Source organism: Ambystoma mexicanum, chromosome 1q (assembly GCF_040938575.1).
Source record: "Ambystoma mexicanum isolate Mex_15411 chromosome 1q, UKY_AmexF1_1, whole genome shotgun sequence".
Lineage (NCBI taxonomy): Eukaryota > Metazoa > Chordata > Amphibia > Caudata > Ambystomatidae > Ambystoma > Ambystoma mexicanum.
In genome coordinates, this window is record NC_090922.1 from 1,461,258,766 (window position 1) to 1,461,275,411 (window position 16,646).

General features: G+C 45.2%; 1 long non-coding RNA gene across 1 annotated transcript in view; it reads left to right on the forward strand.

Annotated features, from left to right (window-relative positions):
* LOC138549616 (uncharacterized) overlaps nucleotides 1-16,646 on the forward strand; it is a 44,152-nt gene that overhangs the window by 8,793 nt on the left and 18,713 nt on the right. The window contains exon 2 of the long non-coding RNA XR_011293399.1: nucleotides 5,481-5,537. This is a non-coding gene — a long non-coding RNA (uncharacterized lncRNA). The remainder of the gene's footprint in view (nucleotides 1-5,480; nucleotides 5,538-16,646) is intronic.

Here is a 16,646-nt window from a genome sequence, read left to right on the forward strand (position 1 = left end):
ATTAATGCAAAAAATGAAGATCTCGAAGGGCGCTCCAGAAGGAACAACATCCGGATAGTAGGAGTAAGAGAGAAACAACTACAAGGCAAAATGGAAGACCACGTTAAAGAAATGTGAAAATCCCTCTTCGGTCAGGAAACTCTCTCGCCCTGATTCGTCATCGGGGAATACCAACGCTAAGACCTGCTCCCGGAGCCCCCTCTCGTCCAATAATTGCAAATTTACTCAATTGCAAGGACAGAGATGCGATACTCCAAATGGCCAGAGAGAAAGGCGAGCTGCAGCACGACGGCGATACCGTCCACTTTTTTATCCAGACTTCTCCCCAGCCGTCCAGGCACAAAGGAGGTCTTTCACAAACATTAAACAGAGACTCTGCACGAACCAGATACATACTCGATGCTGTTCCCAGCCCGACTGAGAATACAACACCAGGGAAGAACCCAGTTTTTCCAAACACCCGAAGAGGCAAATGTGTACTTGGAGCGGGCGGGCTGTCGACCACCAGAGAATAACCAGGCACGAGCTCAAAGAGAAAGGGCCCAGAGGAATCCACCATAGATGGACTGAAGCAAAAGAACGTGGTACACTGCGACAATCAACGCTGCCGGGACACGAAGTTGAGGGTAAAACGCCCTCAAGGCCGCGCGACTTGGGAAGATCCAAGCGCCCCTAGCACAGCATTGTTCAAGTTTTCGAGTTACAAGTTAAAAAAAGGGGGATCCACGACGAGCCAGGTGGGGGTTGCTCGCTCGTGAGCACACCACAAATAAAATCAACCCGACAGAGCCCACCACCCCCGCCCGTTAGTAGCTAAATGCCATGATCCGCACGAGCAAAGAATTAAAAACATGGCGCCGTCACCGTAGCTACATGGAACATTAAAGGTGGGAACCAACTAGCGAAAGTGAGGAAGATGACTCGATACCTACGCCGGCACAAAATTGACATAGCGTTCATCCAAGAAACACATCTATGTCCAACGTCCGAACACCTCTGGGCCAAAGACTGGGGATGTCACCGCTACTTCGCTTCTTTCTCATCCTACGCCAGGGGACTGGCCATAATAATCAACAAGGCAATCAATTTCAAACTAATCGCTCAAAAAAAGGACACGGCAGACAGGTCGCTTAAGATACAAGGAACGATTGACGGAGAAGAAATCACCTTCGTGAATTCATATGGCCCGAACACCGACGGTCCCAATAATTTCGACTGGGTAATGACCCAGCTGAGCACGGTCAGTCGGTCATCGATCATATGAGGTGACAACCTCAACACAACCCTGAACCCAGCTAAAGATAAATCTCATAACCTAACAGCGACCCCCATCCAAGGCGTCCCTACAAATCACTGAAATCTGCAAAGCCTACGACCTCATTGATATTTGGAGACACCAGAACCCAAACACCAGTGACTTCACCTTCCACTCCTGGGTTCACAGAACCAGTTTGAGAATAGACTATCTCCTTGTGTCCTGCCATAGCCGCCTACAATGGGATGATTGCTGCATCCTACCGAGAACCCTGTCAGACCACTCCATGGTGTCTCTAGTTTGCAACACCACACAAGCAGCCAAACCTCAACCTCATTGGAGATTCAAGCCACGAGCGTTGCAAGACAGTCTTTGCGGAAGAACTCCGAAGTGAACTAGAACAATTCCTCAACTCCAACCTAGGAACAGTGCCCTCAGCCGGGACTCTGTGGGAGACTCTAAAATGTTTTACCAGAGGGGTCTGCATGACGAAAGAATGCAGAATATTAAAACTACTGCAAAGGGAGTTGAACACCAGCAAAACAAAACACAAGGACCTTGAAGGCGCTCTCCTGATAAACAATACTCCACAATCGCTAGCAGCAATTAAGAAAGAATTAGAAGTGTTCCGAGACGCAGCTGAAGGGGAAATAAAATTTCTAGGCAGACACCGTAAAATTCGGCAATACGGTGAGGGACAGCAACCCGGAGCTCTCCTCGCGAGGCTCATAGCTACCGATAGATTCAGTGAGAGACCCAACAGGCAACACCGTCCATTCAACAATTGACATCATTGAAATGTTCGCAGATTCTACCAGGACCTGTACGACTCAAACTACTCCGCCGACCAAACAGAGCTGACACGATACCTAGATGAAATAGAACTTTACTGGGTCGACCCAGAGCTCAGAGAACCATTAAACGCCCCCATTACCATTGAGGAGATCCTCAAAGTCATCAAGGAATTACCCAATTCTAAAGCACCAGGTCCAGATGGCCTGTCTGACGAATTCTATAAACGCTTCGCAGACCTCCTTGCCCTGCTACTCCACCAGGTCTATGACGAGGCCCTGACCAATGACCAGCTACCACCAACATTATACAGGGCCAACATAATCCTCTTGCACAAGCTCGGCAAAGATCCAATGGAATGCGGCTCATACAGGCCAATCTCGCTAATAAATTTGGACAACAAAATCTTTGCAAAAGTCCTAACCAGGAGGCTGTTGCCCCTCATGCCCGTCATGGTGTTGGCTGACCAGGCGGGTTTTGTCCCTGAGAGGAACACATCATACGGGATAAGAAGGATGTTCGGAGCAATGGAAGCCTTGGAACCAGACCGTCAGGCCGTGGCAGTACTATTATATGCTGAGAAGGCTTTCGACTCGGTCGAATGGCCCTTTCTGTTCACAGTTCTGGAAAGGATGGGGCTGGGTAAGCGTTTTTTGCAAATGATCTCCCTACTCTACAAAAAACCAATCTCCAACATCACGTTAGGCGGCCACTGCTCTGCCGATACCCACTTGAGAAGAGGAACAAGACAGGGATGTCCACTCTCGGCACTTCTGTTCACTTCAGTAATGGAGCCCCTAGCTTCCGACATGCGTATGCGACACCTTCACAGAGGCCTCTCTTTCGGCCCACACAAGATGGTCATCTCACTTTACGCAGACAACATAGCACTGTTTCTACAGAACGTAGATGAAAACCTAAACCCAGCAATGAGAGCAGTAATACAGTTTGTTCGCTTCTCAGGGCTGAAAATCAATAACAGCAAATCGGTCATCTTCCCACTCGCCGCCGCCACCACTGAATTTGCTGACGACTTTGGCTTCCAGTGGCAACACACACATGTAAGGTATCTCAGCATCTACATGTCCCGTCTGAGAGAGGAGATCATTCATGACCATTACGAAACCACCATAGACATCCTCCAAGCCAAAATTGAGAGGTGGAGGTCCCTACCACTCAACCTCTGGGGCAGGGTATCAATTGTAAAGATGATCATTTTACCAAAACTGCTGTACCTCTTCTCAAACATCCCTCTGCTCCTCACACAGAAACTTATTCAATGCATAAAGAGTATGGTCCTTGATCTCGTCTGGGCCGGCGGGGTAGCAAGGGTCGCCTACTCCACGCTAACCCTACCGACACGGCAAGGTGGACTGGCCTTCCCAGACCTGGAGCGCTACTATTGGGGAGCCCAGGCCCAATACCTTAGCCAATGGTACGCAACGCAGTTCATAAGACCGCATGTCCAGATAGAGAGAGCACTGGCGACGCCGCACCTCCTCCGATCCATAATCTTTGGGCAGTTTCCAGTCACCTTATCCGAAATGAATCCAGTCGCCACCACATATTCAATCTGGAGGAAAATTGCCAAGGAAAACGACATCTCGGCCAGATACTCCCCTCTTCTGCCAGTTAAGCATATTCCTGGAATTCCCATCACAACCGAAAAAGTCTTACTGCTCTGGACAGAAAAGCAACAGGTGCACTCCATGGACGACCTCTTTCCAGCGGGGACCTTCATGACGGCACAACAAGCTCGAAAAAGAGGAGGCAACAATGCCCTCGACACGTTCATATACTACAGACTACGACACTCGCTTCAGGCAGTAATCCCGAGTTTCCCTCCACAACCATCTGGCCACTATTCCACTACGCAATCCAAGCCCAGGGAGAAGGGCGCCTGGTAACTAACATCTACAAAGGCCTATTCGACGAAGTGAACCCACCCGTCGCAAGAGCCAAAAGGAGAGGGGGAAAAACACTAGATTCCAGATGAAGAATGGGCCTACATCCTAAAACTCACTCAGAGTAGCGATCAATGCGAGGTTCAAACTGATCCACTTCAACTTTCTCCACCAAACATACCACACACCGGCGAAACTGCATTCCCAAATGGACTCTATTTCAGCAGAATGCAACCGATGTGGGGCACCCATAGCTGACTCCTTCACCTGGCATGGTCCTATCCTCCAGTAGCCACCTTCTGAAGAGCAGTACTCAAAATAAAAATCTCAGCAGTAATCGAAACAGAGCTTGTCCCCGAGCCAAAAACAGTGCTACTAGGCCTGACTCAATCGCTACCGATTTCAGTTGGAAGGCTGACAGATCAACTGCTGATCCTGGCGCGAAGAAGAATCGCCTACACATGGGGTAGAGGACCCCCTCCAAACTTACAGCAGTGGCTGAAAGACGTAACTTTTAGTCAAGATGTAGAAACTGACTTCATCAAGACTATGCCATTACATGCACGCCCTCCGGACATATGGGGGCCATACATCACATACCTGCTTTCAACGACCGACACTTTCTGACTCACAACAATCGGAACCAACGCAGGACTCAAATACCAGCCCGACACACAACGCCGAAGCCCCAGTAGCGGCGCCACCTAGATGACAACCTTTGGCACAATGACTCTTCAACACAATGGGTGGGGGGGGGAGGGGAGGAGAGGGTGGGAAGGGTGCAGTTTTCACAGTACGATTGGTGCTCGGTCTCATGGTTGGTTTGTTTTGCTGGAAAAAACCAATAAAGAAACTTTTTTTTAAAAAAAATGTGGGTGTGGTATTAAGGGTTGGGGTGTGAATAGGCTGCATGATGGTTTGATTGGGGGGCATGTCTGAGGGGTTCAGTTGGGGTGAAGCATGGGTTGTGGATGCGGGTGGGTATTGGCTTTGCAGATTGTAGCGGTTTAAGTGCAGTGTGTGGTATCCACTTTCATTGTGGACATTTCACAGGCATTCCTTTTATCTCATTGATTGGAACCGGTTAAACATGTTCAAATCTTTTTCTATGGCACTGCACCCCCCCGCCCCTTCTCAGCTAAAACTGATTCATTGCACACTCATGCATGCCTTTCTTGCAGTGTTGAACTGGGTGGTCAGTTGCATTTCTTTTTGAATCTTTATGGCTTGTTTCCGTTTAGAGTTGATATTTGTTTAGTTAGCTGCTTGTGCTTTTTGTATGTTCTTTTACTCCAGTTTAGCAACATTTTATTGTAAAAATGTACCATACAAACAAATATATTGATGCTGCCAATAGTTCTTTGTACTTACTAATATGCACATCTACTTGCATTATCGAAGGATATGGTAGAATTTGATTTTACTAATACTAAAGTTTTGATGCGTATCTTTTTTTTTTTAAACGATTTTTTAAATAAATCAAACTGTTCAGGAAATTGATGCATCTGAAAATGTAACCCTTTTTCCAGACTGCAATTGCGTCTCCAATTCAACAAATGGAAGATTCGCCATTGAAAGACAAGCAGGTATCGGATCTAAAACAAAATAATGCTAATAAAATGATCCCTTACTCTTTCTGTCTAGTATTCTGTTTATTGATGTACATTTGTTATGTTTAGGTTAACTATATTTGGGTTAACTTCATTTGTAAAGCGCACTATCACCCAAAGGCATCATGGTACTGCAGGGGAGACTAACAACAAAGTCCAGATAAAGAACTTAAAAACAAGTTTTAAGATGCCGAAAAAGATGATTATCAATGGCGCCAAGAGAGCAGGGAAGCTTATTCCAAAACTCAACAGCCAACCAACCTAGTCCGATGGAGCCTAGGGGCCTGGATCAAAATGTTGATGCAGAAGGTGGATATAGTGACAGAACTTCTGCTGTAGAAATTCGGCACCATGAACGTTAAAGGCCAGATCCCAATGCAGAGGGACTTACTCTATGCAGCGTCCAACCGGAAGCCAATGAAGGTGGTCCCTGCCCAGAAATGCCTGTAACCACTCTCGCTGTGGTGTTCTGTACTTGGAGACGATGGCGAATACAAGCGGGCTGAGACAGGAAAAGAGAGTTGCAGTAGTCTACGGTTCCAAAAAAAAAAAAGCAGCAACCACAGGGGCAAGCAGGCAGGAGGGCAGCAATGGAAATAGCCTGCTTGACATACTGAGTTCACTTGCATGTCCGTAGAAAAGGTGGCTGAGATCTTAACTCACAAGTCCTTAACTACAGGAACAGATCTAGTTAAAGAATCTAGAGAGGGAGGCAACACTCAGGTGCCCTGACGGAAGTTGTCGAAGTGCCACCAACTACCAGGACCTCTGTGTTGTTGCCATTCAATTTATGCAATTAACTAAATGAGCAGGGGGTGCGGCCCTCTTTTTTATTTTTAATCGGGGGTAGGTGAGATGCGGGGATTTAAACAAATTGAACGAAAAACAGTTCCTCAGACTACCCCACTTTTACACCCTATAGGGGGTCAGATGTGGTATTACAAAATTGCTATGCAAAATTAAGCAATTGTCACTAGGTCAGGGAAATAATATCACACTTCATTACACCATTCTCAAATAATTTGAAAAAAGCCAGAAAAAACCCAAATCGCATGATTTGCATATCCACCTATGTTACTAGCATCACTTTATAGGAAGCCATGCATCATCAATGCTATCATGTATCTTTGTAAACTTTTCCAATGCTGTTTGGGTTTTTTTCTGGATTTTTTCTACTTATTTGAGAATGGTGTAATGAAGTGTTAGCCCGTTGTTCACGGATTGTTTTACATAACATGTATGTTTAAATAAATTGTTTTATTATTTCCCTGACCTAGTGACAATTGCTTAATTTTGTATAGAAATTTTGTAATACCACATCTGATACCCTCTAGTGTGTAAAGGTGGGGTAGTCTGTGAGGAACTGTCTTCTGGCCATTCAATTTATGCCAGTTCTGACTCATCCAACAGCCATCAGAGGAGTCTCTAAGATTGGCAGAGGCTTCAGAAGGGGGAAGATTGAAAGGAACCACAATCTGGGTATCATCCGCATAGATGTAACAGCAGAGCCCAAAAGACTGAAAGAGTTTTGCCAATGGCTGCATGTAGACATTAACAAGAATAGTCAACAGATATAGGGCCGGACCTGAAAGGGGGCAGACACTGGGATCGATCGGCTAAAAACAAATGAAACCAGGCTAGCTCAGAGCCATCAAGAAAGGAAGAAGTGAAATGGGACCATAGTTGGCTGGAAGAAGGGGGTCCAAGGAGATTTTCTATTATTTTTAGTAGGGGGATAGCCAAAGCCGGCTTCCAAACAGGTGGGATATAACCAGTGACCAGAGAGTGATTAATGGCCTCCATATGCAGTGTGGCAATGTCAGGAATAATAACTTTCATAACAGAAAGTGGAATAGGATCAAGAGGGGAGGCCAACTTAAACTTGACTGCATGATATATTTTATTTATAGTGTGGCGATACACAAGTCTTTCAGGGCGCGCCGAGAAAAGGGAGGACAAGACAATGATCTTACTAGGCCCAGTGACATTGAGAACGTGCAAGTGCAGGGGAGAGGGAAGGGGGAAGTGCAAGGGGCAGAGGAGGAGTGGAAAGTGCTGAACACGGGATCCAAACAACCAGTAGTGCAGCCAGCAAGTGCAAGAGTTAAGCGCAGACAATGGGAGTCTAATACGTGCAAGTAAGTGTTATGTCACACTCTTCAGGCACTGCCTGAGCCAGCTGAGCTAGCCACTTGGTACTCATGCAAGTACCAAGTGGAATGTTGATGTATGAGTGAGAGAAAGCTGTGCTGAGTGTTCTGTTTATGGGTCAGTTTGTCCCTCCCTCCCTGGGTGATGGGTGCCGGTGATCTATCTTAGGATCTATCTTAGTATCTATCTTATGTCTTTATGTACTGTGACATGTAACTGAAGAACTGGAAGTAAACGTACTTATAAGCAACGTAACTCAAGTATGGACATTGCTTTACTACAATGGCGACAAGGATGGGATTGTTATCTTAGAATTAGCTGTTGTACTGGTTGGGGACGCCCTCTGGTGGTAACATTGGCTAAACGGAAATATGTTGTCCAAGATGAAGAGTTGCCTTGTAGTTTTCTTTTTGTGCTATATGTAAATCCAGGCCAAGGTACCCCAAGGTCAGGATTATGGGACGCGTCAGTGCTGCCATTGAGTTAAGCGTTTAGTCCAACCCACTGTTTTGTTGGTGGTCTTGGAGATGCCTGGCCAGTATCTTCGAGTTGTTGTAGGATCTGTTTATCTTGGTGTGGTTGAGTTGGGCTCTTCTGGCCTAGTCCTTTTGTTGGATTTGTTTGTATATTTGTGATGTAGGCATAGTGGTGATATTTCAGCAGTGGTTCGCGGTTTTATGAATTCTCTCAATAGGTATGGTGATTCTGTTGTTTTCCTGGATGTCTAGTATTGCGCCAGGATCACAAGCCATGCTTCAGGGTGGCAGCCTGGAGGCTCGCCTGTGGCAGGGGCGGGCGGAAGGATATATGTTATGTTAGCGAGTGTTTGATTTGTAGGGTAGCTTTAGCCTGGTGTATATGCTGGCATGTGTCTAGGGTGAGAGTCTAGAGTTTATCCGTGGCAGGGAAAGACAGAAGGTGATTTTTGTTGGTATTGAGGGTGACCTGGATATGTAGGTGAAGTTTGGAATTGCATAGCTGTGGGATTTCTGGTGAAGCTGTATGGTGGATGGTGATGTGACTTGCCTATATGTAAAGTGCTTATTGTTTTTGTAGACGTTTCGGTAAGGAGGGAGATGTGTTATGTCCCACTCTTCAGGCACTGCCTGAGCCAGCTGAGCTAGCCACTTGGTACTGTGATGTCATGCAAGTACCAAGTGGAATGTTGATGTATGAGTGAGAGAAGGCTGTGCTGAGTGTTCTGTTTATGGGTCAGTTGGTCCCTCCCTCCCTGGGTGATGGGTGCCAGTGATCTATCTTAGGATCTATCTTAGTATCTATCTTATGTCTTTATGTCCTGTGACATGTAACTGAAGAACTGGAAGTAAACTTACTTATAAGCAACCTAATTCAAGTATGGACATTGCTTTACTACAGTAAGGGGACTGTAGGTTTACAGATACGACCTAAGTGCAGGGATTGCCAGGAGGCAGCGCGGGTATACATCTGGGTGGGCAGGGACATGGGCCCGAATTCAGAGGGTAGCCAGGTGCCCAGTGCAGTGACAGACAGATCAGCAAGGGAGAGGAAGGTCTTGAGGTGCTTCCGGAACCGAATATGGTTCTCCTCAAGTCTCAGAGAGGCAGGGAGGCTGTTCCAGAAGGAGGCCCCAGCCGAAGAAATGGATCTGCCACCAACTTGTTGCTTGGAGAAGTGAGTGAACCTGAGGGATTAGAGGTAGAGGACCGAAAAGTTTCAGTAGGAAGGTATTTCCGAAGGTAGAGTTGAAGGTATTGTGTACCTAGGCCCCAAAAGGCATTGTGGACAATGCAGAGGCTCTTGAACTTAATCCTTGCAGCCACAGGGAGCCAATTAAGAGATTTCAGGGCTGGAAAAATGTGATCCCTGGGCTTGATTCCAAGGACAAGTATTGCAGTCCTGTTCTGGATGAGTTGCAGGAGGCAGAGAGTAGAAGTAGGCAGATTTAGAAAGAGGCTGTTGCAGTAATTCAGCCTAGAAAGAACCAGAGCTCTAGAGACAGTGAGCTTCTGGGGGAAGGTGAGGAAAGTAAGAATGCCTCTGAGGAGGTACAGTTGGTAGCTTTACTTCTTAGAAATGTCATATATGTGAGGGGGAAAAGGAAAGTGTGGAATCGAAGATGAACCTGAGGTTCTTAGCCTCACAGGTGGGAGCAGGAAGAAGGCCAAGGAAGGCCGGCCAGAGAGTGACAGGAAAGGAAGGTGCAGGTGTGCCGATGAGGAGGATATCCATCTTGCTGGCATTAAGGCAGAGGTTGTTGGCGCACACCACTCCTAGGTGGCAGACAGAGAAGAGGTGGCAGAGGGCAGCCTGAAAACGAGCAGAGCGTCCACATAGCACTAAAAATTGGAGCAAAGAGCAGCAATGCGGTGAGCGAGAGGTGCCAGGTATTGGTTGAAAAGACAGGGTGAGAGGTTAGACCCCCTGGGGGACACCACAGGTAGAGAGTGAGTGAGAGAGAGGAAAGAAAGGACCCAAGTTGGACCTGGGAGGGCTGGTTGGAGAGGAAAGTGTCGGCCTGGCCAGGGCCTGATCGGTGACACCCAGGTTATCAAACAGGCGGTTGAGCAGGATGACATGGTTGACCGTGTCAAAGGCAGAAGCGATATCGAGTAAGATGAAGGAAGATGGGGAAATTAGAATCCAGGTTAGAGAGCTGGTCATCACGGATGTACAGGAGAGCAGTTTCTGTGCTTCTGGCTGCTCTGAAACCAGACTCTTGGTCCTGGAGACATCCAACAGTCAGTGTGGTGGTTAAGTTGGGAGATGGCCAGCTTTTCAAGGAGTTTGCCCAGGAAAGGAGTGATAGCGATCGGACGATAGTTAGCCGGGCAGGGGGAGTCAGCTGAGGATTTCTAGGATGCACAAGAGAGTGCTTCAGCTGGAGGGGGAGGGAAAGGCACCTGTGGCAAAAGAGTGATTGCAGAAGTCGGCCAGGGCAGGAGTGAGGGTGTCAAAATGGTCCTTGATAGTTTTGAAAGAATGGAGAAGAACCGGTTTTGAGGAGACTTTCATAGATCGGACTTGTCTAGAAATCTCATATGGGGAAAACAGAGGAAAGGAAGAGAAAGAGGGAGGAGAGGCGGCCGCAGGGGTGCCAGAGGTAGCGGAGAGAGAAGAGGAGAAGAGGACGAGAGGGTGGACAGGATGACATGGATTTTATAGATGAAATAAGAAGCCAGGGCCATACCGGAGAGGTAGACTGCAGCAGGACTGGCCAGCTCCTTGCAGATTTTAAAGAGTTCAGCCGAGTTGTTAGATGACGCAGGCTTGGATGTGGGTTCTCTTCTTAGTGCAGTCAGAGAGCCGGTATTGCCTTTGGAGTAGGCCGAAGGCCAGTTTTTCAGAGGTGTGCAGTCATTTTTTCGAAAATATAATGTCGAAAGGCAATAATGTCGGAAAGAAAATATCATAAAAGTCGAATTCGTTTTTTAAAAATTATTTATTTTGGGGTCCGGGAATAAAAACAAAAAGGGGTAAAATAAATAAAAAAAATAGAAAAAGGGGGTGGGGGGTAACGCCCCCATTTCGAAAAAAAACGTATTGAAAAAGAAATTCGACTTTTTTTTTTACATTTTTTTTCTCGAAAAATGACTTTCGACATTTTGTTTTCGAAAAAATGACTATGAACCTTTTTCAGAGGATGTACAAGATGCCATCCTTTCCTCTCAGCCACCCTACACTGGCTTTTAAGGGTGACCAGGAATTGTGTACAGCATACCTGTGGTACTTGGTGCGAGTACTCTTATGTACAGATTGTCGAGAGCAAGGTTAGAACAGTAGGGTTTCTATAGATGGTAGTATTCTAAGGTTGGGCATTCACTACAGGTACATACATAAATACTATTGTGCCAACACAAGGCCCCAAATACCCATGCATTTAATGCATGCACACATATACACCTTTCTAAAGCGCTTAGAAAAAGCTTGGTTATTGAGAATATTAGATATATTAGATACATATACTATGGTGTGATTTATGGCGAAAGGCCTTAGTCAAATAATAGGCCTTCATTTATCTTCCAAAAATTGAAAGGCCTAAAGGGTTACTTTGTAATTTGCTGACGCAAAAGCAGGAAAAAACAGGTTAAAGTGTTGTTCTCTAATTTCATAAAGCCATTAGGCCAAGTACATCGAACATAGACAATGGGCGATATAGATGAGGAAGGACAAGTGCCCAATTATATAGGAACTTTTTTAAAACAAGATAACCAAAAGGAGACAAGCTGCTGAGACCACGTGAATGTGTGGTGATATGATATAATGTAAGACTTATGAAATCGCACTTGTGATTACATTTAATTAGCCTCAAAAACAGTATAAAAGGGGTATACGATTAGCTTGAGAGAGCAGCCTTCAAACAACTGAAGGAGGTTGAGGGCTGTAGGCAGAGCAGAGGGATAATCCCTGAAGATGGGAGAAGCATAGCTGAAACAAGCAAGCAAAATATGGTAGCTGCTTGTAACTGAAGAACTTTTATTTTTATTTTTTTAGAAGCACGCACATGCTAGTCAAAGGATTTTGGAAAGCATTTGGTCAGATCCTTGTGAGAAAAAAGGCATTTCAGAATTCCTAGTGAAATACAGGGGAAGAATTTTGAGAAATTCTATTTTTGATTACACAAAATCTAGAAATAGAAGGAGCACTTTAAAATTTTAAGTTTGAAGTCCCAAAACCTATATTATAGGCACAAAGAGAGGCCTACATTAATTTTTTTATTGAGACCCATGCACTAAGCATGTGCCAGCAATAGGTGAAATGTCCTCACCTGATTCTTCCTCGCTGTCGTCCGGTGACGGGGTGCTTCCCTTCTTACGCGTAGATCGTCGATCCTTGAAGCGGTAAGGACTATCTCGAGAGGAAGCCACTATGCCTGCTGAGCCCACAGTCAAGGCAATAGACCCCCACCTGAGATGACCAAGTCAAAAGGGGAAAGCCTGAAGGCAAAAAAAAATACCTTTAGCCAGATGGGGTCCAGAGTGGAGAGGAGGACGATGTTCTGTACTTAGTTGAGTCTGAATATAGGGAAATGAGCCCTTACAGCAAAAATGAAAGGAGGCACTGTAGTTCCAGTAGATGTCTAGTGATGCCACAAAGCGGGGTATCGGCAATAAGAAGGGGAAAACAAGTACCTTGAACGGGACACAAGTATAGAAGAGAAGCTGAGATACCCAGCCGTGCGAGTTGAGTGATATGGCAGGGAACAGGGGCTACAGTGCAGCCGCAGAGTGTAGGAGGGAGAACCACAGTAGAAGGATAAGAAGCAGCATGCAGGGGAGTGGGTGAACTGAGTCACCAACTGCATGAGAGAGGACAAAAAGAAGAGTAAGGAGAATAATGAACTGCCATGAAAGCAAAGTTGGCAATGAGGGACAGGAGTGCCGTAGTGCGTCGCAAGGCAGGCAGCACGGAAACTAATTGCAAGGAGCGGGAGACGGCAGAGAACAAAAAGAAACAAGCAAAGGACAGAATGCAGAGGTGGCTCTGTCCATAGCGTCTTACCCGGAAAGTCAGAAGATGGGTTGCAACACACAATGTGTGAGGACTTCCGGGATAAGAATGGAAGAGGGACAAAAGACTAGACCTGCGAGCATGTTGAGAAGGAAAGTGCAGGCACAATCAATGGAGCCTCTAAGTCCTTTTGTTGTATAACCTCCTCAAAGGTTTAGCGATGACCGTATGATTCTGGTTAACTCTACCTGTATACTGTGGAGACAGTACATGACAGGACACCTTTTTGTGCAGCATTACATTTTTAAGTAGATCATGTACAAACAGAAATGTTTTAGGAGAGTAAATAAAATTGCACCCCTTGTAAAGTATTTTATCGTAAAGAATGGATTAATAAATGGTGGATATGTTTTGTAAGAAGGTGCTTCAGCCTAAAATGCATTTAGTTTTAATTCAGATGGTTAACAGAACATGGAGAGTTATCATTTTTTTTTATTTTTTATTGTGCCTTTAGTTTATATTCAGTTAAGAACAAACTTTTGCACATTTAATGTAAAAATACAAAATCATATTTATCGATCCAAATCATTAAAATAGATCATCAAACATCACGATAATAAGTATACAGATGAAATGTTCTTATGTTCAAAACATGCAATCATACAATCTGGTTGTCAAGAGTTGCATGTTTCCATATGTTAAAGGCCGCTGCGTTGACTACAATGGAGTCACTGCGTATTAAGGCTGCCCAAAATTGGTCCCTGCTTATGTTCTCTTAAATCCCCTGTATCCTTGCTATACAGTACGTTCAAAGCTGTGCAAGCCCTCAATAAGTGTCTTCTGGTCTCTACTTCCCTAGCACAATGCCTGCACATGTCGTCTTGTTGAGTTATGGCCCCTGTGTTCCAATATTTTTTGTTTCTAGTATATTGAACCTGAGTTGCATTGTAAATGTTCTGAGGGCCGGGTTGGACAGTTTCAATAAGTAACTTCGAGGTTGACCCTTCTTAAAAGCCTGCTGAGAATATTCTCTATATCTACTAAGGCTGCTCAATCTGTCTATTTCCTTAACCATGTCTGACTCTGCCATCTTCCTTTTTATTAATTATAGACAGGCTGGTCGCTCACGTATTATGTCCATGGTAAGGCCTTGTTTCGACAGCAGGTCTTCCGTAAAGGTATGGAGGTCTTTAACGAAGTTATTAGGACGACTTTAGTGTTTGCCCAGCAATTGAAGTAGGTGGTTTGTACCCAGTGCCATTTTGTCCATTTTAAGATAAAGCAATATCCATTCAAATGCGCAGCTTGAAGATGAGGGCTGCAGGCTATACTCCGAACGCAGAGCCTCCACTGGGACACCTCTCGGCATATTCATAATGAAGCGAAGGAGTTTGGCCTCCAATTTATTGAGCCAGCAAATTTCCCGGGTTGACAGGATCTCAAGTGCATACAAAATGGCGGGACATATGCTTGTTTTATAAATTTATATTAACCCTTTGACGTTACTGCCACCCCCGAGTTCCACATATGATTTTATGGCTGCCCATCTCCTCCAAATCTTTGTAAAAACATGGTCTTCATATTTAGAGGCCGATGGGGTAGACCATATGGGGAAGCCCAAGTAGAGAACTTCCTTGACAGTGTCCACGATTGAACTATCCAGATGCCACTGTGGGGTCTTTGAGTTGTTCTGGAAGTCCTTCAGACACATTATTTTTGTTTTGGTCTCCTTTATCACCATGTGATTTTCTTTCGCGTACTGATTTAGGGCATCTAAGGAATGCTGAAGACCGATATGGGTCTGGTCGAAAATAAGCATCTCGTCACGGTATGCCATTACAATGCTTTTTATGCCATTTATGGAGAATTATTGTTTTTTTATAAATACCTTCATATAATATGCCAACTCAGTATTTTTGCAACTCATTCAAAACAAAAACCAGTGTCTGAACTAAAATTGATTTATTTCTTTTCCATCAAATATACATGTGAAATATCCAAGGAGAGGCCCTTTCCTCCTAGGAATAGGAGTGAACCCTGAAAGAAGCATGGTGTAAGATGGACAGGAAGTAGAGACCCAACGGATTCACGTTTATTGACAGCTGGATAAAGCTACATTTTACCTTCATACTGAATAGACTTTTCACTGAGCACATCTACCAGATGTCAGATAGATTAAGTGAGAAATGGAAAGCACTTTTGTAATCTTAGCTTGGAATGAAAGTACATTTTCAAAATTATTCAGGGGACGATGTCAAAGGCACCAAAAGGGGAATTCCTGTCAGCATCTGATTACAAGGTGTGTTAAGGTGCACACACATGGAGGAGCTGGAAATATTTATCCTATATTAATCGCGTTATCTCTGGCTCATAGGGAAACTGACCTACCAATCAGCACTCTGATTGGAGTAATTGGGAACCAAAACACAATTTAAAAGGCAGCTTATCCAATAGGTTGTGGGTGAGTTGAGACGGCGGTCCATAGAGTTAGTGCTGTAGCAGTGGGAAGAGCAGGAGAAGGGGATCTGAGTAAGAGGTGGCCATGCTGAATAGGCCACACTGTGAGAGATAAGGAACGGTTAAATGTAGTTGTAATTATAAGTCATTGATATAGCTTTTTTTAACATGACTATAATCTCAACAGGCTTGTGGTGTGAATGCCCTCGGAGTGCAGTCCGGAGTATGGGAAATTATCATGGAGGTTTAGAATACATGTGTGCATATAGCCAAGATTAGGAATTGGCTAGGCTCTGTTAAGAAACCCAATCAGGCATGTGGGTGGGTGGTCCCGATTGTGGGCGGGAGTAAGAGACCCGTTATGTGTCCATCTACACCGGAATTTTGTAGCAGGCTGTAGTTGCATTCTAATGTGGATAGATAGAAGTACCTGTGGCAGAGGTCTACTGAAGTTGTGCATTTATACATACTTGGAGCTCCGACAGAGCTTATCTTTGATGTTGCTGTGTCCTCCGTTCTTCTGTGGGGACAAAAGGCCTGCTACCTATCTGGTGTCATCTAGGCGCTAAGGAGAGGCTACCCTCAATTCCTCTAAGTGCAATAGTCTATCCTAGTCCCTCTTCTGGCAAAACCAAAGAAGCAAGTTTTAAAGAGTTGAGATTTGCTGCAATTCTGGGAATCCTCCTGAGTACAGATCTACCAACAGTAATCGATTCTGAACTTCTGACATACCACGTGCAGCCTTTTAGAAATTCCCACAAAGGCGACCCCGGATTCCCCTACCCAGGTGATCCTTACTCGCCCACCCCCAGGGTTGGGATCCAAGAGCAATGGCCCTCCTCTGGCCACCTGAATAAAAGACTCTTTTGGTCTTAATGGAAGAATACCCTCAGGTTTCTCACAGAGGACATATATTACTCAAGCTGGATGATAGGGGCATTGATGGGGTTTGAGAAAGAGAAGAGCGGGAAAGAAAACGAAGAAGAGAGGGCATACAAGAAAGAGAAAGCAAGCAAAGAGAAGAACGAAGAAGGTACGAGGTGATGA